The 19,612-nt window shown below is 38.6% G+C and overlaps 2 protein-coding genes across 2 annotated transcripts in view; both read left to right on the forward strand.

Annotated features, from left to right (window-relative positions):
• rerea (arginine-glutamic acid dipeptide (RE) repeats a) overlaps positions 1-19,612 on the forward strand; it is a 403,494-nt gene that overhangs the window by 40,468 nt on the left and 343,414 nt on the right. The window lies entirely within an intron of this gene.
• The window catches only part of LOC130911884 (uncharacterized), a 50,619-nt gene continuing 39,255 nt past the window's right edge, over positions 8,249-19,612 (forward strand). The window contains exon 1 of the mRNA XM_057829520.1: positions 8,249-13,879. The gene's annotated coding sequence lies outside the window, so the exon portion shown is untranslated. The remainder of the gene's footprint in view (positions 13,880-19,612) is intronic.

Genomic DNA, 19,612 nt, shown 5'->3' on the forward strand with positions numbered 1-19,612 from the left:
CGTTTGGCTTCCATGGTCAGAAGGCGTCCTGTATGTGTTTTGCCCTTATTTGGCCGTTGTCTTTGCGCTGCAAATTCTAATCATTTCAAGTATATATCATATCAAATATATTAAGGGACTACAAGAGAAGTCCTTATATTGGCAGTATCAGTGCGCACATACATTAGCCCTGTGCTTTGTATCGGCGGCGAAGCGGAAATGCATACAATTTGCACTTTTAAAAAAGCAGAGAAAAGCGCTGTAGCTCAATCGATACATGCAGCGTATTGCCTTTCTGTCTTCTCGTCTCGCTCGCTAATGTTTCTTTCACGAGGCCGGCCCACTGCTGGTGACATTATAGCTAGCGCGCTCCCACAAGTCCCTGATGGATGGGTGAAAATGGTCGGCGTAAAACACAATTAGTACGGTCCATATGGCTGCTCGCGGAGGAGGAGTGGCGCGATCCTGTGGGAGGCCTGTTCTTTTGTTACCTGCGATGATCAAACCGTTGTCATAATAATAGAGCTTTACCAATTGGAGGGAGAAAAAAAAGACAAGCAACAGATCCTTACGTTGTATAATGACTCTTGGCAAATACATGAAGCAAGATGGAGGAGAGCTTAATCAATAGCTCCATCATCATGATTAATGGCTCATAATGGGGGTATTTAATGTGAGAGTAGCGTTACTTCTTCATTTCGGCACTCTGTCACATCGATTAACGATACCCACAGTCCTTTTTTTGTTTTTTTTGACCACCAGAATGGAGAACATTTACCAAAGCTAGCATAAAATAGCAGACTGCTATAATGATATCTTAACTTTGTCTTCATCAATAGCTTGAGCTCCCTAAGATTTATTTACGGTAAAATATCTCATTGGTGAATGTCTAAAAACATGTAATAGTACACATTATGGAAATGATAGCTAGCTTACTAGATAGTTAGATAGCTGGGTAGATAGCTAGCTAGCTGTAGAGACTAACTTTACTTTAGCTTTTTGTTATGTGGTGCATGTTATGGCCAAGCTTGAAATCTCGTTGTACTCTGTACAGTGACAATAAAGCAGGCATGAAAATCTCTCACCTTTCGGCGAAATTCGGCGTTTTAAAGTAAAAAAGAGGGACCTGCGTGAATTGTGTTGATCCGAGGAGAAATTTTTTAAGGGGGGTGGGGCGGGAGATTTTTTTTTTTTATGTCGGACGCTTGGTATGCAAACGGGGAAAGCACACCAGAGTGGCCAAAACATTGACTTATTTTAACAAAACAAATGAGGGTACATTGTTGTGTCCTGTCTCTTCAATGCCAAGCTTGGCTGCACGTCAGCCGTGAATGAACACCTTCGTGCCGTCACCCAGTTGTAATTTTGGAAGACGTCAGGAGACGGATCGTAAGTCCATCTAACTATGTTTTTTATTGAAGTTGCTAAGCCTATCGTGATATGCAATAAGTCTATTTATCGCATGGTAAATAAAAATGAGGGCGTTAATTTTCATGGCTGCGTTTTATCGCCGCGCGCATGCTTACATTTGTGTGTGCGGCAATGGCATATGAGACAGCAGTTCCTTTCACAGATGTTTATTGGTCATCAACACGGCATAAATTAAAGTTCAGACATACAAAATAAGGAAACACATCTACAGTATATTAAACACTGTAAATGTTAGCATTGCTACATTGAGACCAATGGGTAAAAAAAAAGAGAACCTACTTTAGCCTGCTATAAAACATTGGCAGTCTTCTCCAATACGCAAACTTGCAGTAAAAAGGGGACACTTCGAAAATGAAAAATCGCTGGTTAACAGCATTTGCAAACGGGAAAAATGAAAAAAAATATTGATTACTGACACCACATGCAATGACAAAAAGAGCTTTTCTTGCTGAGTGTAAAGCTTGCGGTTAGCTGTTTAGCGTACGTACTTCCGGTAAACATTTAAAAATAAAAGCATGTCATGTTCGTCATATAAATAACGATTTCTGTGGTTAATCCCACATACTTCAGAATTTATATTCTACACTAGGAATATAAAATGAAAAATCTGATTGGCAATGATTATACTACTATTAAATATAGTAGTATACTATAATATTAATGCTAGATATTTTTTTTTAGAATTGTTTTAAATCATGTTGGAAAGGCGAAGTCAGTGTTCTGAATCTGTTTACAATCCATTTTTTTGCACTAGTTAATGATATCAGCATTTGACCTCATTGTTCATTTGTGATTTATCGTTGTTATTTACGTGTTTATTTGTACATTAATATAGAATTTAAGTGTTCCAAAATGTTTTTATGAATTAATAAGCGTCATCAAAAAATTCATTGCTAAATTAGTTTAAAAAAAAAAAAAGGGGGGAAAAAATTATGAGATTTGTCGACTAATCCTAAAAATAGTCTGCTGGCTAATCGGGAGAAAATTAGTCGTTTGGTGCAGCCCTAGTTGTACAGTGTACCGGAACATATTTCCTCCACACCCTTCTCACCTTTTTAACCCCTGACCTATTTTCATGCCTGATATAGGCTAGGCTATACTAGGCTATGCTATGCTATGCTATGCTATGCTATGCTATGCTATGCTATGCTATGCTATGTAGGGGTTGAGAACCTCTGGGTAGCTCACGATATTTGATTTGCAATACAAGTAGGCATGTGACGATATGGTAACCTTAAGCAAAAATTATCACGGTATTGCAATTATAACTCTAAAATGTGTTATTTTCAGATGTATGGGTGGAAAAAAAAAACAGATTGAACAGGGTTTTTATTATTTTTCACAACGTATTTGCAAATCGGAACATCAACATGAATATAATATTAAAATAAATAAAATAACAAAAAATAAATAACTGACATATTTTATATAAAATTGAAATAAATAGAACTGATAGACTAATGCCACAGCTCAAGTTGCTCAACATTAGAACAACAACAACAACAAAAAAAACAACAACTGGACTTAAACAATATACAGTGGTACCTCTACATACGATCACTTCGACACACGAACTTTTCGACATCCGACGTAAAATTTGAGCCGCCATTTGTTTCTACATCCGACGAGTTGCTCGAAATACGATGACATGACAGCACTGCAAACGAACGCACGGTGGATTTTCTTGTGTGAGAAATCAACACAGTTTTCAAAAAAAGTTGATACAGTTGGAGAAACAAGGAAAAAAGTGATGCTTACCTTTGAAATGAAGATGCAAGTTATAGAAAAATATGAGCTTGGGGTGCGCGTCCCTGAACTGGCTCAACAATACAGCTCCATGGTCCTCTTCCGACCACCGTTCGCCACTATTTATAAGTTAAGGTGACAATTATTATTGTGGTAACATTGCCAAGGAAATCGCCAGCTTCGTCACGTTTTTATCATTATTTTTTTAAGAACTTATCCAACACAAAACGCCCATTGTCTTAAGCAGTTGACTGCTCTCAAGAAAACGAAAGTATTATCTCTACCACACCGACCTATCTCACTGAGACGTCAGCTTCGCGGTGCGTTCAGGGACAGTAAAAAGTGTCCGCCATATTAGAATCCGATTCGTTACATTATTTACAGGAATAATTATTAATTATTCTTCTTATTATTATATTATTCTGAATTATTTATTTATAACTTATTTGTTTTTCTATGTTTAATTGTCATTTGTAACAGTGCCAGCAGTATTTATTAAGAATTTAATGTATGTTTTTAGGCTTTGGAACGAATTAATGGAATTACAGTGGTACCTCTACATACGATCACTTCGACACACGATCTTTTCGACATCCGACGTAAAATTTGAGCCGCCATTTGTTTCTACATCCGACGAGTTGCTCGAAATACGACGACATGACAGCACTGCAAACGAACGCACGGTGGATTTTCTTGTGTGAGAAATCAACACAGTTTTCAAAAAAAGTTGATACAGTTGGAGAAACAAGGAAAAAAGTGATGCTTACCTTTGAAATGAAGATGCAAGTTATAGAAAAATATGAGCTTGGTGTGCGCGTCCCTGAACTGGCTCAACAATACAGCTCCATGGTCCTCTTCCGACCACCGTTCGCCACTATTTATAAGTTAAGGTGACAATTATTATTGTGGTAACATTGCCAAGGAAATCGCCAGCTTCGTCACGTTTTTATCATTTATTTAAGAACTTATCCAACACAAAACGCCCTTTGTCTTAAGCAGTTGACTGCTCTCAAGAAAACGAAAGTATTATCTCTACCGCACCGACCTATCTCACCGTGACGTCAGCTTCGCGGTGCGTTCAGGGACAGTAAAAAGTGTCCGCCATATTAAAATTCAATTCGTTACATTATTTACAGGAATAATTATTAATTATTCTTCTTATTATTATATTATTCTGACTTATTTATTTATAACTTATTTGTTTTTCTATGTTTAATTGCCATTTGTAACAGTGCCAGCAGTATTTATTAAGAATTTAGTGTATGTTTTTAGGCTTTGGAACGAATTAATGGAATTATAATGTATTCCTATGGGAAAATCCTGCTCGACATACGACCATTTCGACTTACAAACAAGGTCCTGGAACGAATCAAATTCGTATGTAGAGGTACCACTGTATAATGTATTCCTATGGGAAAATCCTGCTCGACATACGACCATTTCGACTTACAAACAAGGTCCTGGAACGAATTAAATTCGTATGTAGAGGTACCACTGTATGATCAAATTGAATTTATTTAAAACACATACCACTACTACTATTAGTATTAATTACTTTAATGTAAATGGAGAGCGAGAGCAAGAGACCGCGCGTGTGTGTATGACTCGTATCATTATTTACACATTATACACCCCCCCCCCCCCACACACACACACACCCCTACACTCTATCAACACAGAAAGTCGCCAGAGAGAAGAAATTAATTAATCGATTTAGGGCTGCAGCTATCGAATATTTTAGTAATCGAGTAATCGACTGAAAATTCTATCGATTAATCGAGTAATCGGATAAAACAAATATATTTTTAGGTGAAGAGCAATTATAGATATACATGAGAAAACAAGACATTTTATCATTTTCAGTCAATCAATGTCTTTATTTTTGATGTATATTGTTGAAAACAGCCAACAATTGCATCTCAGATGTAACTAGAATTTTAAAAAATGACTAATTCACTGCTTTCACTCAAAAAACCTTTAGATCTTATTTTTATATATATATATATATATATATATATATATATAAACACACCTAAAAATGCCTTTACGCTTGATAACACACATCACTTAAAAGTTAGGATTTTTTCCTACGTTTTCCAATTAAATTTCTATTTGTGTCAAGCCATTTTTAAGTTCTAGTTAAGTTTTAAGTTAGTCTAAACTGTAAGTCCTGATAGGATTTAAGTTTTTGCACTGTTCAGAATAAATGTATGATACAGGCTGTATTGGAGCACATCAGGGACTAGTGCTACTTGGTGTTTTATCCAGCAATGATTACTGAGCTAAAATTGATAGTTAGCATTGTTGAGTTTTTATTTGACATGCTCATCACTCCACAACGCTATGTTATGTTATAGCCTGTATGTAAGACACGTTAGCCACGCATCGAAAGCGGTCTTAATTAATTGAAACCTAGCCCTCCGCAGTGCTAACGTAAGGTGAGCTAGTAGTGACAGTAACGTTAATCTTATACAGTATATTAGCGTTTAGCGCTCTTTATTAGCGCTTAGCGCTCTACTGCTTTAAGATGGCGGCTGTTTGCTAACGCTGCCCAGACGCGGCCTAGTCTGTCATTGCGCATCTAGTTCAACATACATGTGATCTCTATGAGACTCACTGGACGCCACCTGCAACTAACGTAGCATGAGCGGGCTAGTATTTAGCAACGTCGGCGTCGTTTGTAGCGGTTGTCGGCTGCAGTAAGTTTTTTTTTTTTGCTTCTTCCTCTACGCACGTGACATCAGCGCGTTGTCCCGCATTAAAAGTAGTCCGAGCAAAACGTGATGCTTAGAGCTGTCAAAATAAACGATTACTCGAGGTGAATAAAATTACTCGGATCAGTTTTTAAACTCGAGTTACTCGAGTTGCTCGAGTATTCGTTTCAGCTCTAAATCGATTAATCGTTGCAGCACTACAGTCAGAACAGAAAGTTGAGCGTGAGGTCCACATAAACCTCATCACCCTAAATGCATCTGGCACCTAAAACCAGATCAAGTAGCGTGAGTTTGCTGATTCTCCTTTAGAAATATGCTCATGTCAACATGAAGGTAGTAGAGAGACAAGCGAAATGTAATCACATAGTGATGTGCTTACGTTGCTAGCCTGCCTTCAAACACTGCACTCCATTTCTCATAGCTCATTATTCGCCACTAGCTTCACTTGATTAAACGCTCGCCTCATTTGAACCCGTTCCAGCCTGACCACCCCGGTCGGGGTTTCTTTTCGATCGCCTCTTGACTTTCAGCATGATTGGCAGTGTCTTAGCTGATTTCACACGCACGATTGAGGTCTAGGAGAGTGCCGTCATAGCAGAGATGGGTAGAGTAGCCAAAAATTTGACTCAAGTATGAGTAGCGTTACTTCTAAATAATAGAGCAGTTGGAGTTGTGTCATATTCACTGTTGCCACTAGAGGGCATCCACTCAAATCAGTCAAACTAAATGCAAACACTTTCAAAACAAACCATTACAACGCCACTCTAATTGAACGAATCCGCGAAGCAGCAAAGTTTTGATTCAAAGCTTTTTTCTAATCGAATTACTCAAGTTAATCGATTAATCGTTGCAGCACTACTATAAAATGCTAACTTTTTTTTATGCTTTTAACAAATCGTTTAAACACAAATAGCTGCTGAATATACATAAAGTGGTATGAATAAGTATCTGAACCTTTAGGATTTCTCACATTTCTGCATTAAATCAGCATCAATATGATCTGATCTTTGTCAAAATCACACCGATGAAAAAACAGTGTCTGCTTTACCTAAAACCACCCATGTATAGGTTTTCATATTTCAATGACGATAGCATGCAAACAATGACAGAAGGGGGAAAATAAGTAAGTGAACCCCCCTGCCTAAGGAGAGCAATTGAAACAAATTTTTACCAAACAATTTAAGTCAGGTGTGTGCCCAATCAGTGATGATTGGGCATTTATTGATTTGTATAAAGCTGGGAAAGGATACAAAGCCATCTCTAAAAGTCTGAATGTTCATCAATCGACAGTCAGAGAAGTTGTCTACAAATTGAAAGAGTTTGGCACTGTTGCTTCTCTCCCAAGGAGTGGCCATCCACCAAAGATGACGCCATGAGTTCAGTGCAGAACACTCAGAGAGTTTGAAAAAAAAACCTAGAGGTAAACGTTTACAGAAATCACTGGCACAGTCCAATATCTCTGTGCACATATCAACTATATGTAAAACTATGGCCAAGAATGGTGTTCATGGGAGGACTCCACGGTGGAAGCCACTGCTGTCTTAAAAAAAAACAAAAAAAAACAAAAACACTGTTGCTTGTTTAATGTTCACAAAAAGGCACTTGGACACTCCACAGAAGTTTTGGCAAAATATTTTGTGAACTGATGAAGCCAAAGTTGAATTGTTTGGGTGTAACACACAACGTCATGTGTGGAGGAAAAATGGAACAGCTCACCAACATCAACACCTCATCCCCACCGTGAAGCATAGTGGAGGGAGCTTCATGATTTGGGGCTGTTTTACTGCCTCAAGGCCTGGACAACTTGCAATCATTAATGGAAGAATGAATTCAAAAGTTTATCTGGATGTTTTGCAGGAAAACCTAAGGCCGTCTGTCAGACAGTTGAAGCTAAAAGAAGGATGGATGCTCCAACAAGACAATGATCCAAAACACAGAAGTAAATCAACTTGAGAATGGTTTCAGAAGAACAAAATACATGTTCTGCAGTGGCCAAGTCAAAGTCCAGACTTGAACCACATAGAGCTGCTGTGGCGTGACCTACTGTAAATACAGCGATTCATGCCAGACATCCCAGGAATCTGACTGAACTACAGCAGTTTTGTAGAGAAGAATGGGTCAAGATTAGTCCAGATCGATGTGCCAGTCAGATCTGCAGCTACAGGAAGCGTCTGGTTAAAGTTATTGCTGCCAAAGGGAGGGCCACCGAATATTAAATGTGATGGTTCACTTACTTATTTTCCCCCCTTCTGTCATTGTATGTATACTATCCTCATTAAAATATGAAAAATAAATATTTGAGTGGTTTTAGTTAAAGCAGACCGTTTTTTTCATCTGTGTGATTTTGACAAAGATCAAATTGCATTTGATGGTGAAAACGCTCCAAACTGCTCTGTAGTAGATGCAACTCAAAGTGTGAACATTAAGTGAATTATTGATTTGGCACTATGTGGTGCAGTCTGCATCATTGTAATTGGAGTGAAAGCATCACATGGTGGACAACAGGCTTCAGGGCTACAACATCTGATTGTCATTACTTCCTTTTAATGGACAGAGTGCTGACGACGCCAAATAAGGAATGCATTGTTTTGAGCCGATGCTTGGTTATCAAAGAGGTCCTTGCAGTTCAGAGTCTTATTGACACGACTCAAAATGCGTAAATGAATTTGCTATTGAACAACAAAGAGCACCCATTCAAATGAAAAGCACATTTATAAAAGAATACTTTGATAATCAATACGGATCACGCATGTCTCTGCTATCCCGGCGCTTCATGTTCTGACACTAGTGTGTCTTGGCTGCACAGCCATTTTCGATTTCCCCGAAAGACTCATCAATGCGCCATTACCAAGTCAAATCGGGTGGTGCTGCAGAGCTTTGCAGAGAACAAGGATTGTGAGCAAAAACACATACACACACCGCAGGATTCCTTCACAACGCCTGCGAGGTAAGCCTTTACAAAGGATAACAAACAGAACTAGAAAATGCAATTTCTGGAGAAATTGTGATGGTTCGTTTATCGGGTCATTTCCTGTTATTTTAGGGCATTTTGGGTCATGGAGGTACATGACCGTCAATATCATGGACGCACATGGCTGTCAATGGTATTGACACATATTGATGTCAAAGGAATTGACATCAATTGTCCCTGTCGAATATCATTGGACTTTAAAGTGCCTATGACACCATAAAAAATCTTAAATAGCATTATTATGTGAATTAAAATAATATTTTGAGACAATTCGACTATATAAAACAAAGAGAGAAATGGGTTTTTTAATCTGCCGTTTTAGCCCCGCCTGTCATTATAGCACCCTAGTGCCTCCATCTGGGTGATGACGTCATCAGAGTAACAATTTCAGCTGATTTAGAATTAAGCCCAATGGAGGAGGAAAATTCAGAAAGTTGATCATTGTTTTTATCTCTCTCCTCCAATATTTTTACAAGATATTCTTTTTAAGTATTCTCAGTATATTTCCACAATTGCTAAATAAATTGTATGGTCAGGGCAAATAAGTCTTGTGATAAATGGAATATAAAATATTAGAACTGCATTTATTTAGTATGACAGGTACTATTACTGCATAATGGTCAAAACTGCTGACTTCTTAAACCTCCCGAACGGTATTTAATGCCACCGGAGTTAGTCCAGCTTTTGTCATTTCCCTGCCTCGCACCACTCACCCTGGTGTAGCAACAAAAGCCTGGAGCACATTGGGCTGGCGTGACGCAAAAAATGAACAAATTAATCCGCAAAATCAGCTTAACCTGCAGTCCTTCTGCATAATATAGTAATATATTGTGACGATGATTAGTCCACTGACGTCACATTCGGCTTCTTCCTCAATCCAGACTCTGGCCGGAAGTCATTCATTTTCATGGCGCGGGATTAAAAACATTGAATAAATTTATCGATCGCTTCCACAAACATCCAAGCGGTCCATTTCATTCATTCATGAGCATAAAATACAGCGTGTAATATGAAATAAACATGCTTTTTTGTATCACAGGCACTTTGACACTTAGGCACTTTCACAGGCAATGTTTTTCATCAAAAATCACAATAGTACACCAATAGAGATGTTTATGAGTGTGCCAATATCGAGTTTTGAAGGGCTGGTTTGGAAATTCATAGGCGTTATTGGAAATGTTTGTGCCATTGAAATGAATGGCAAATGGAGCCATTGGAAATAAATGGGAAATTTTGCTGATTAGAAATGAATTTTCTGGTTAATTGGGGTGAATTTTGGGCTCACCTTTTGTTGATACTGGATCATTTCTTGTTGATTTAGGGGCATTCAGGATCACTTCTTGTTGATATCGGGTCACTAGTTGTTGGTTTGGGCCAATTTGCGCTCCATTCCTATTGATTTTGGGGAATTTTGAGGTCTCCTTCTATTAATATCGGTTCACTTCCTGTTGATTTGGGGGCATTTTGGTAGCCTGTGATGGTTGATATATTGGGTCACTTGTTGATTTTGAGACATTTTGATGTCACTTCCTGTTGACAATAGGTCACTTCCTTTTGGTTTTGGGGTATTTCAGGGTCACTCCCTGTTGATTTGGGGGCATTCAGGCTCACCGTTTGTTGATATTGGGTCATCTCCTGTTGATTTAGGGGCATTCCAGGATTACTCCGTGTTGATTTGGTTGGCATTTCAGGGTGTTTCCGGTTGATAACGGGTCTGTTCCTGTTGATCACAGATCAATTCCTGTCAATGGAACCGCCACTTGGGCCTTTGGATATGAATGGGAATGTTTGTTCTTTGGAAATAGTTAAACGTTTTTGGCAAATTTTGGCAGAACTGTACATTTTTTGCTACAAAAAAAATAATAATAATACTTGCCTGGTGCGCTTCATTACTTAATTTTTTTATGTGTAAATAATTTAAGTCTAAATTGTAGGACAAGTAGCATTTTGAAATGTCACTTTTCCCCCCCTAGAAAACCCACAAATATTATAGGTGGTAGCTTTTGCATTTGATGTAAAGCTACCATCAATAAACAAACACAAAGTGTTTGAGGTCTTGAAGGTTTGTTCTTCAGGTCCGATGACATTTTACTTGTAAGCTGATGAGCAGTAAGGGAGCTCATTGGTAATGGGGATTGAAAGGCGCGCTTTAATTGTTTGTGGCATGTGAAATGAGAAACTATAATGTGTGACTAGCGGCCCCAGGAGATGGTAATCTGCTTGGCAGCTTTAAGAAGAGCGTCCGAGAAATGCATTTGCATTTCTCCCTCTGCTCGTTCTAGCCATAAACTCTCTCAGGTCACTTCGACAGTTAGCTTAACACTTAGCTTCTCACTGATGCTCTGCATGTCATGAAAAGGCTACCATCTAAGATATTATGTTGGTTTTGCCCTGCCAAAACTGTTTGTAGCAGTCCTTCTCCGAATAAGAGTGAGTCTTGACTGATGATTTGGTGTTTTTGTGTTCTCAAATCATGCAAAATATCCACAATTAGGGCTGTCCCAAACGACAATTTTTTCCCCCCGATTAGTCATCCGACAATTTTTACGATTAGTTTACTGATCTAATAATTTAAAACAATTCTTAAAAAATATATATCTAGCATTAATATTATAGTATACTACTATATACGTGTATAATTATATTATAATATTTATTCATTGCCAATCAAATTTTTCTTAAAGGGTGCCATTTTAAAGCTATTCTTAGTGTAGAATCTGAATTCTGAAGTATGTGGGATTAACTCCAGAAATCGTTATTTATATGACGTGCTTGTATTTTGAAATGTTCACCGGAAGTGCGTTCGCAAAACCGCTAACTGTAAGCTTTGCACTCCGCAAAAAAAGCACGTTTTGTCATTGCAAGTGGTGTCAGTTATAAGCCTTTTTTTTCTTCATTTTTTCGTTTGCAAATGCTGTTAACCAGCAATTTTTTTTTCATGTTTGAAGTGTCACCTTTAAACCGCAAGTTTGCATTTTGGAGAACACTGCCAATGTTTTATAGCAGGCTAAAGTAAGTTGTCTTTTTCCCCATTAGCCTCAATGTTGCAATGCTAACGTTTACAGTGTTTAATATAGATGTGTTTCCTTATATTTGTATGTCTGAACTTTAATTCTACAGCGATTTGATGACCAATAAACATCTGTGAAAAGAACTGGAGTCTCATATGCCATCAACACGCACGTATACATGCACGCATAAATGTATGCACGCACGTGGCGATAAAATGCAGCTGTGAAAATTACCACCCTCATTTTTATTTATGGTGCGATAAATGGACTTATTGCATATAGCGATAGGCTTGGCAACTTCAATAAAAAATGTTGTTTGTTAGATGGACTTACGATTTGCCAGCTTGTTGTCTACTGTCGTCTTCCGAAATTACAATTGGGTGACGGCGCTTTAGGTATTCATTCACGACCGACGTGCAGCCAAGCTTGGCATTGAAGAGTCAGGACACAACAGTGTACCCTCCTTTGTTTCGTTGAATTAAGTCAATGTTTTGGCCAATCTCGTGCGCTTTTTTGGCTTTGTGCCACTTTCCACGCTTGCATACTGAGCGTCTACGATTGTCAACTTTCCACATCAACACCGTTCAAACACCAAAATGAGCGGAATTCTCGCAGGCTTAATTTCGTATGACACCCCAAAAATGTCCGTCGCCCCCCATTTTTTAAATTTTTATTTTTTAAGAAAAAAAGTGACATTTCAAAATGCTACTTGTCCTGCAGTTTTTGTCCAAATCACATCAACAACTTCAGGATGCCCCGGAGTAGAAAAATGGTATATAGCTTTTGACAAAAACGTACAGTTTGGCCAAAATTTGGCCAAAACTTTCCGATTAATTTCCAGTGAATTAACTTTCTCATTAATTTCGGCGATTCACCACTACATCGACAGGAAGTGAGTCAATATTAACAGTAAGTGACCCCCCAAATGCCTTCAAATAAACAGGAAGTGACTACTAAATGCCTCCAAATCAACAGGAAGGGACCCATTTATTTCTAATGGCAAAATTTTCCATTTCCAATGGGCCTCTTCGCCTCGCTATTGATAGAAGGTGACCGGTGATCAACAGGAAGTAAACCAATATCAGCAGTAAGGGACCCTCTAATGCCCCCAAAACAGGGGAAAGTGACCATGAAGTGCCCCAAAATCAAAAGAAAGTGACCTAATATCAACAGGAAAGTGACCCTGAAATGCCTCAACATCAACAGGAAGTGACCCGATATATCAACCTTCAACAGGCTAACAAAATGCCCCCAGATCAGCAGGGAGTGAACCGATATCAAAAGGAAGTGACCTCAAAATGCTCCAAAATCAACAGAAACTGACCCCAAATTGGCCCAAACCAACAAAAGTGACCCGATAACAGGAAGTGACCCCAGAATCAACAGGAGGTGACCTGATGTCTCCAGAAAGTGACCCCGAAATGCCTCAAAACCAACAGTTACATATACTGTACCAACCATCGCAGCAGTGTTGTTTTTGGCAGCCATTTTAATTTTCGTCTTAGTGTTTTGGACAAAAATACTTATTAATCTGAGTCATATTTTAGTCATTTAAAAATGTTTTCGTCTAAAAACTTAGTTTTAGTCCATAAGTAAATAAAAGATTTTCTCAACAGTTTCGAATAAACATGACAGACTAGCACATATTTGTAGAATCTACAAGGGCATCACCATTTTTGTGTTGATATAACACACTTTGCAGGAAAACAGCACATTATTTGCAATTAGTTTAACTCACCTGAACGCCACGAACTGGATGCAAAAAGTTTTCCAAGAGTTTAAGAAGACACCCGCTGAGTCACCGCGCTAAATGCTAATGCTAACACGAACGTTCGTTATCGTCATCGTTGACGACAACAACACAGCATCACAGCAAAGCTACCGCCGCTATTTTTCCGGAAATATGCACTTTCTAGTTTACACTAAACTCGCAAAGAAAGGCTTGCATTTTGGTTTTGGTTTTTTATCTCGCCGCAACAGAAACAAGGCAACGAGGCCACGGTAAAGCAAGCAGCTCCACTCGAAAGGTAGAGTGAAACCTTCAGAGGAAACAGAAGTATAGAGGACATGTCCTTTCTGCTTTCTCTTGTCATCTTTTTTACAGCACCAGCACAGACAAGACTAATGAAACTCTAGGGAAGAGTTAGAAGCGGCCTCGTTTTATGTTCAGATTTTCACAAGCTCTCAGTTTGTTAATGGAAACGCTGGAGTGTTAAATACAGAGGGGTAAACAGAGAGAAGCAGAGGGAAGGGCCTGGGCCTTTTGGTTGAGAATCTCATCCCCTGTAGGAGTGGGAACTAGGGATGCAACGATACAGTTAAGTCACGGTTCGGTACAATTTTCGATACGAGGGACACGATTTTCGATTCGATTCAATTAGGCATATGCCAGTATGAGATTCTGACGGTATGATAACCTTAAGCAAAAATTTCACGGTATCACGGTATTGCAATTACAGCTCTAAAATGTGTGACTTTGAGATATCTGGGTTTAAAAAAAAAAAAAAAAGGAAAAAAAATCTTTTTTCCGTGATCAGGATTTGGATTTTTCTTGAGTGAAAAAAATAAAAAATAAAAATACATAAATAACTGAAATATTCTAAATTAAATTAAAATAAATACAGTCATTTAGGTGAGCCTAAACCCACAACCACAGTTCAACATTATTGTGATTAGAACAAAATTAATAGAATTATTTTCCATGAAAAGCATGTGTGTATGACACATTATACACACACACTCTCTTTCTCAACACAGACCACAGAGTTGCCATAAAGAAAAAAAACCCACATATTTTACCACAGCTAGACACATTAAAAATGCTGGAACTGGAGGGAAACGTTCATGACAGTGTTTATTAACCTTTAATTTTGTATAAATGTGAAATCATATTGGAGGTATTGCCTCCTCGGCAGCCACCCTCCGTAAGCATGTTTTACATGCCGGTTGGCCTTCCTCTAAGCTGCGGCCATCTGTAACTTTTCTGTAGCTGAAGTATTCCCATACCAGCGATTTCGTTTTCATCGATGGGGAAAAAGTTCAGACCTCCTCCAGCCATCGTGTATCACAGCTGAGTCACTGACACTGAGAAACAACCGGTGGGGGAGGGTTGAGCCTTACAGCTGCAAGCTAGGGATTTCTCCATGCATTTTTGGGACATGTAAAATAGCTAATGCCTTAGGGACGGTATGACAGCGGTTTTGAAACCTTGGCATTTTCATACCACGGTATACCTTGAAACTGGTAATCGCACATGCCTTGATTCAATACATTTAATGCTCTGAAACAAAAAATACAAGTGTATGTTTTTTTATTATGCTAACAAGCAAAAATAACAATGCCATCATATAAACATGCAGTATAGTGCATAATATTTATGTGCTTACTTCTTACTGATCTGAAGAAATTTTGTATAAAAGTGCTGAGAACAATCTTTACTGTTTGTAAAGTGAGGCGAGGCACACTGTTTATTGCTATTACTCTTTTAGCAGGTATGTTTACCACATGAGAAAAACATCCTATTTGTGGTTCGAGTCCATCTGTGTTACGTACTGAATTAACAGTATTTGCAGCATTATCTATAGTCACTGGTATGGATTGATTTGGCCTGCTTTCACTTTCATTCAGTCATGGCGGTTTTTAATTCATCGATGTAGTCTATGGACTACACGTCCCATGATCATTCTGGGGTCACGCAGCCAACGGCATGTTACTTGGGGGGTCTAGTGTACCACATCTAGGTTGCTGTTTGATGATATCTAGTGTGTGCGCGCAAGTGTTGTCGGGCATTAAAAAAAGTTAACAAATGCCACAGAAATTACGTCTGCTCATTATTGCACAACACCAGCATTTGACAATCGACTTTCATAAACAGGACGAGTTTGAAGTACAGCGCTCTTAATTTGTTCATCATCATCATCGTTGCTCATGTAACCGTGAGTTAGCTCTCTGTGACCCATGGTCTTAACCTGTCTTATGTCAAAGCAAGGTTATTCGTAGCAGCCAAGTCTGCAACAATATATTGGCGGACTTCGTTGGACGTATCCGTAAAGACGGTCTGTGTTGAATATATACGAGTGGGGAAAGCATATCAGCTCACCAAAAATGTTGCCAAAGAACGGATCTGTACGATATTGAAGCCGGAAAGCCGTCTCCTTAAGTTTCTGTCTTTCCTCACAAGCAATGATCCTCGTGCGCCACACCTTCCACCTTACATGTAGTTAGGGGGAAGGAGTGGAGGAGGGGGGCTGCTAGCGGAGAGTTTGTTTTTTCAAGGCAAAGCTGCGCCGGACATTTTAGCGAGAAAGATGACAAAAAAATACTTTTTGGGAGCTTTTGATTTGGATCAAATTTTTTTGCGTATTGAATCGAAGAGGGCGTATGGAACGGTTCAATATAAAACCAAGTATTGTTGCATCCTTAGTGGGAACCTCTGGGTATTTCACGATACGATACGTCACGATTTTTTATATTAGGCTCACGATAACGATGATCTCACAATGTGGCGATACAACAGTTATTTATTAGCGCTACGTGAACTTAATTTTACCTTATCCAGGTATCGCTCCTCCGCTCTCAGAGTAATTGGGGTGCCTTCGGTGTAGCTGCAGCATTGAAGACATGCTGTAGTTTTATGCAAACACTGTCTTACAGTGAATACATAAAACAGTGTTCGCCTTGGTCTCCAATAGGCATGTGCCGGTATGATATTCTGACGGTATGATAACCTTAAGCCAAAATATCACAGTATTGATATTACAAAATAAATGGAGTCCTTCAGGTGAGCCTAAACCCACAGCCACAGCTCAACATTATTACCAACAGAACAAAAATAATTGAATTATTGTCCATAGAAAGTACGTGTGTATGACTCATATCATGTTTACATTATACACACACTTTCTCAACACAAACGGTTGCCAGAGAGAAAAAAAACACTGCATGTTTTACCACCGCTAGACACACTAAACACGCTGAAGTTAACTTTCGTAGCTGGTGGGACACGTTCATGATGGTGTTTACTCACCTTTTGTATAAATGCAAAATTATTTTGAAGGTATTGCCTCCTCAGCAGCCACCCTCTGCAAACATGTTATACATGTCAGTTGGTCGTCTTCATCTAAGCCGCGGCCATCTGTCACTTTTCTTTAGCCGATGTATTCCCATACCAGCGATTTAATTTTCTTTGATGGGGGGAAAAAGTTCAGGAGTTTCACCTCCTCCAGCCATCGTGTAGCACAGCTGACTCACTGACACTGCGCAATAACCGGTGGGTGAGGGTTGAGCCTTGAAGCTGCAAGCGAGGGATTTCTCCCTGCCAAAGCTGCTAGCGACCTAAAACCAAAACAGGCATATATGAGTCTCCATGATTAGCGGCCTTGAAAAATTCAAAGTCGTTCCCTAATGAAATCCGGATGATTTTTTTATCCAAGTATAAAAAAACTTAAAATGGCTATGAAATTCTCAAATTTTACGCTAGATGCACAAAAATCACCAAATGCAGACATAATCACCTCTATTTTCAGGATCAATAGCAACATTTTCCATATCATATGTTTTTGCCCGAAAAACCTTTTTTTAAATTATTTTTATTAATATTATTATTATTATTAATGATTTTATTTATTGCAAGTTTTTAACAGCTAATAAATCACTCAATTTTCACATCTGAAACTTAATACTCAACAAAAGCAAAATTTGCATTTTTCATTTCATTCATCAATTTGCATTTGGCTAAAAATTACCTGATCATTTGAATGTAAAGTTACAGCTACTGTGTATGGATACAACACGTTGGCCATCACCAAACAAAGAGCTTTTTAATTGTAAAATTCTTGAAAATAAATGCGTACATCCCGGAATTTCTATATAGGTATGAACATAGAACAGTCTAGATTCTTGGTTAAAAGCAAAAAAACAGGCTGTTATCATTCATTTAACGTAAATATTTCGAGCTAAAGTTGCGCAAATTTTTTCCCATCTATTTTTTCACAACCTTTCATAGTGCATGCATAAAGCTATTTTATATAATAATTACCGTAATTTCCCAAATATAAGGCGCACCCGTGTATAATGCGCACCCCAAATTTACTTGCAAAATATAGGGAAAATTATTGTACCCGTTTGTAATGCGCACCCTAATTTTAGCACCAATAAATCGAAGAATACAAGAAAACAGAGCTCATGTACAGATACAGAAAAATCATTTTACTGACTGGTGAAACACAGCACAAGTATAGCATATTGGTAGTTCAAAACATTACCATAAACTGACAATATTTACTGTAATAATATGATTTGACAACTTCTCCAACTTACCAGAATCTAGGAGAAAACAAAACAGATGTGACTTTTCTTTTAAAGGCTGATGTATAACTTGCTCGTTTAATCATGATGAGTAAATGTTTCTTCCATGGATTGATACGGTAAAATGAAAGTGAGAACGTAAGTCGGAAATCCGTGAGAGCTCATCGCTGTCGACACGACAGTAACGATGGGAACTATTGTTATTTGGGTTTGAGTTTCCCGAGGGACAGATATAGTTGACTGACACAGGAATTCTGTTTGCTTACGTTTGTTATGGTCCGAGTTGCGGAGCTGCAATAAACATTGACTCAAATGAGTTCAAGAAACTAAATTCTGTGCTTTATGAAGAGTGAAAAAAGCTGAATTTAACACAGATGAAATCATTCGGCCGATTAGAGTGAAGTATTACCGAAACAAAATGGTGACGTCACGTACCATAATGGTCGGCAACAGGTCGCCGCATACGTTTCTTCAACACAACGTGGCCGTGTCAATTAAAAAAAATCAGTTTATATATATATGTAATATATATATATATTTCTGTCTCCATCCATGTACCCTTTTATAATGTGCACCATGATTTTACAAGTTGATTTTGGGGGGAAAAAAGTGCGCGTTATATTCGGGAAATTACGGTAGCTTGAATTTTCGACCAAATTACTCCTGCCTGCTTGTATTCAGTAAAACTTTCATCCTTGTTCCACCTAAATCCGGGTTTGAACGCAGCGTGTGTTTGACTTTACCACAAAAAAATAGCTTATACCTTAGGGACGTATGATGGAAAATCTTTGCGGTTTTGATCCGTGATGTTTTCATACCACTGTATACCTTGAAACCGGTAATCGGCATATGTCTACACGTGGTGTTCCTCGTAGAGCAGATTGGTATTTGGTATTGGCGTGTTGACCATAATAAAGACATAGCAAAATGGATAAATTGTCCAGACACTATTCCTTTTATCCGAACAGAAAATCATATCCATATTTAGCAGAGAAAGTATCTGAATGAATAGCACTCTCGGTGTGGAGAACATAAAAGGTAGTAGGGGAGATAAAAGCCTCGTTGGTCTAAGCACTCTGTTATTTGAAGCACATTTCTACTGCTGTTGATGGAGCTGCTAACATGATAATTCATCTCTGACTTTTTATCACTCAGCGCACGCACACACATACGCACACCCACTTAAAGTAGCTACACGCAAACAAAATTCCTCTCAAAGGAGCGGGTCAGCCCAGCTAATATAAATGTGATTCAGAGATGAAACGCTCATCATTCTGCAGTCTCACTGTGGCCGTCTAGCAGAGGAGTGGTGCTGTGAACAAAAACAAAAAAAGGGGAGAAAAAGCAAGGACTCCCTCGCTGGGGCATCGTGTCTGTGTTATCTCCCCGGCTAGTGCTGCAATTAATATTAATGTGCATTAAAGCGCACTCCAGCCTCCCTGTCGCTGTCCCTC

Source organism: Corythoichthys intestinalis, chromosome 2, assembly GCF_030265065.1.
Source record: "Corythoichthys intestinalis isolate RoL2023-P3 chromosome 2, ASM3026506v1, whole genome shotgun sequence".
Classification (NCBI taxonomy): domain Eukaryota; kingdom Metazoa; phylum Chordata; class Actinopteri; order Syngnathiformes; family Syngnathidae; genus Corythoichthys; species Corythoichthys intestinalis.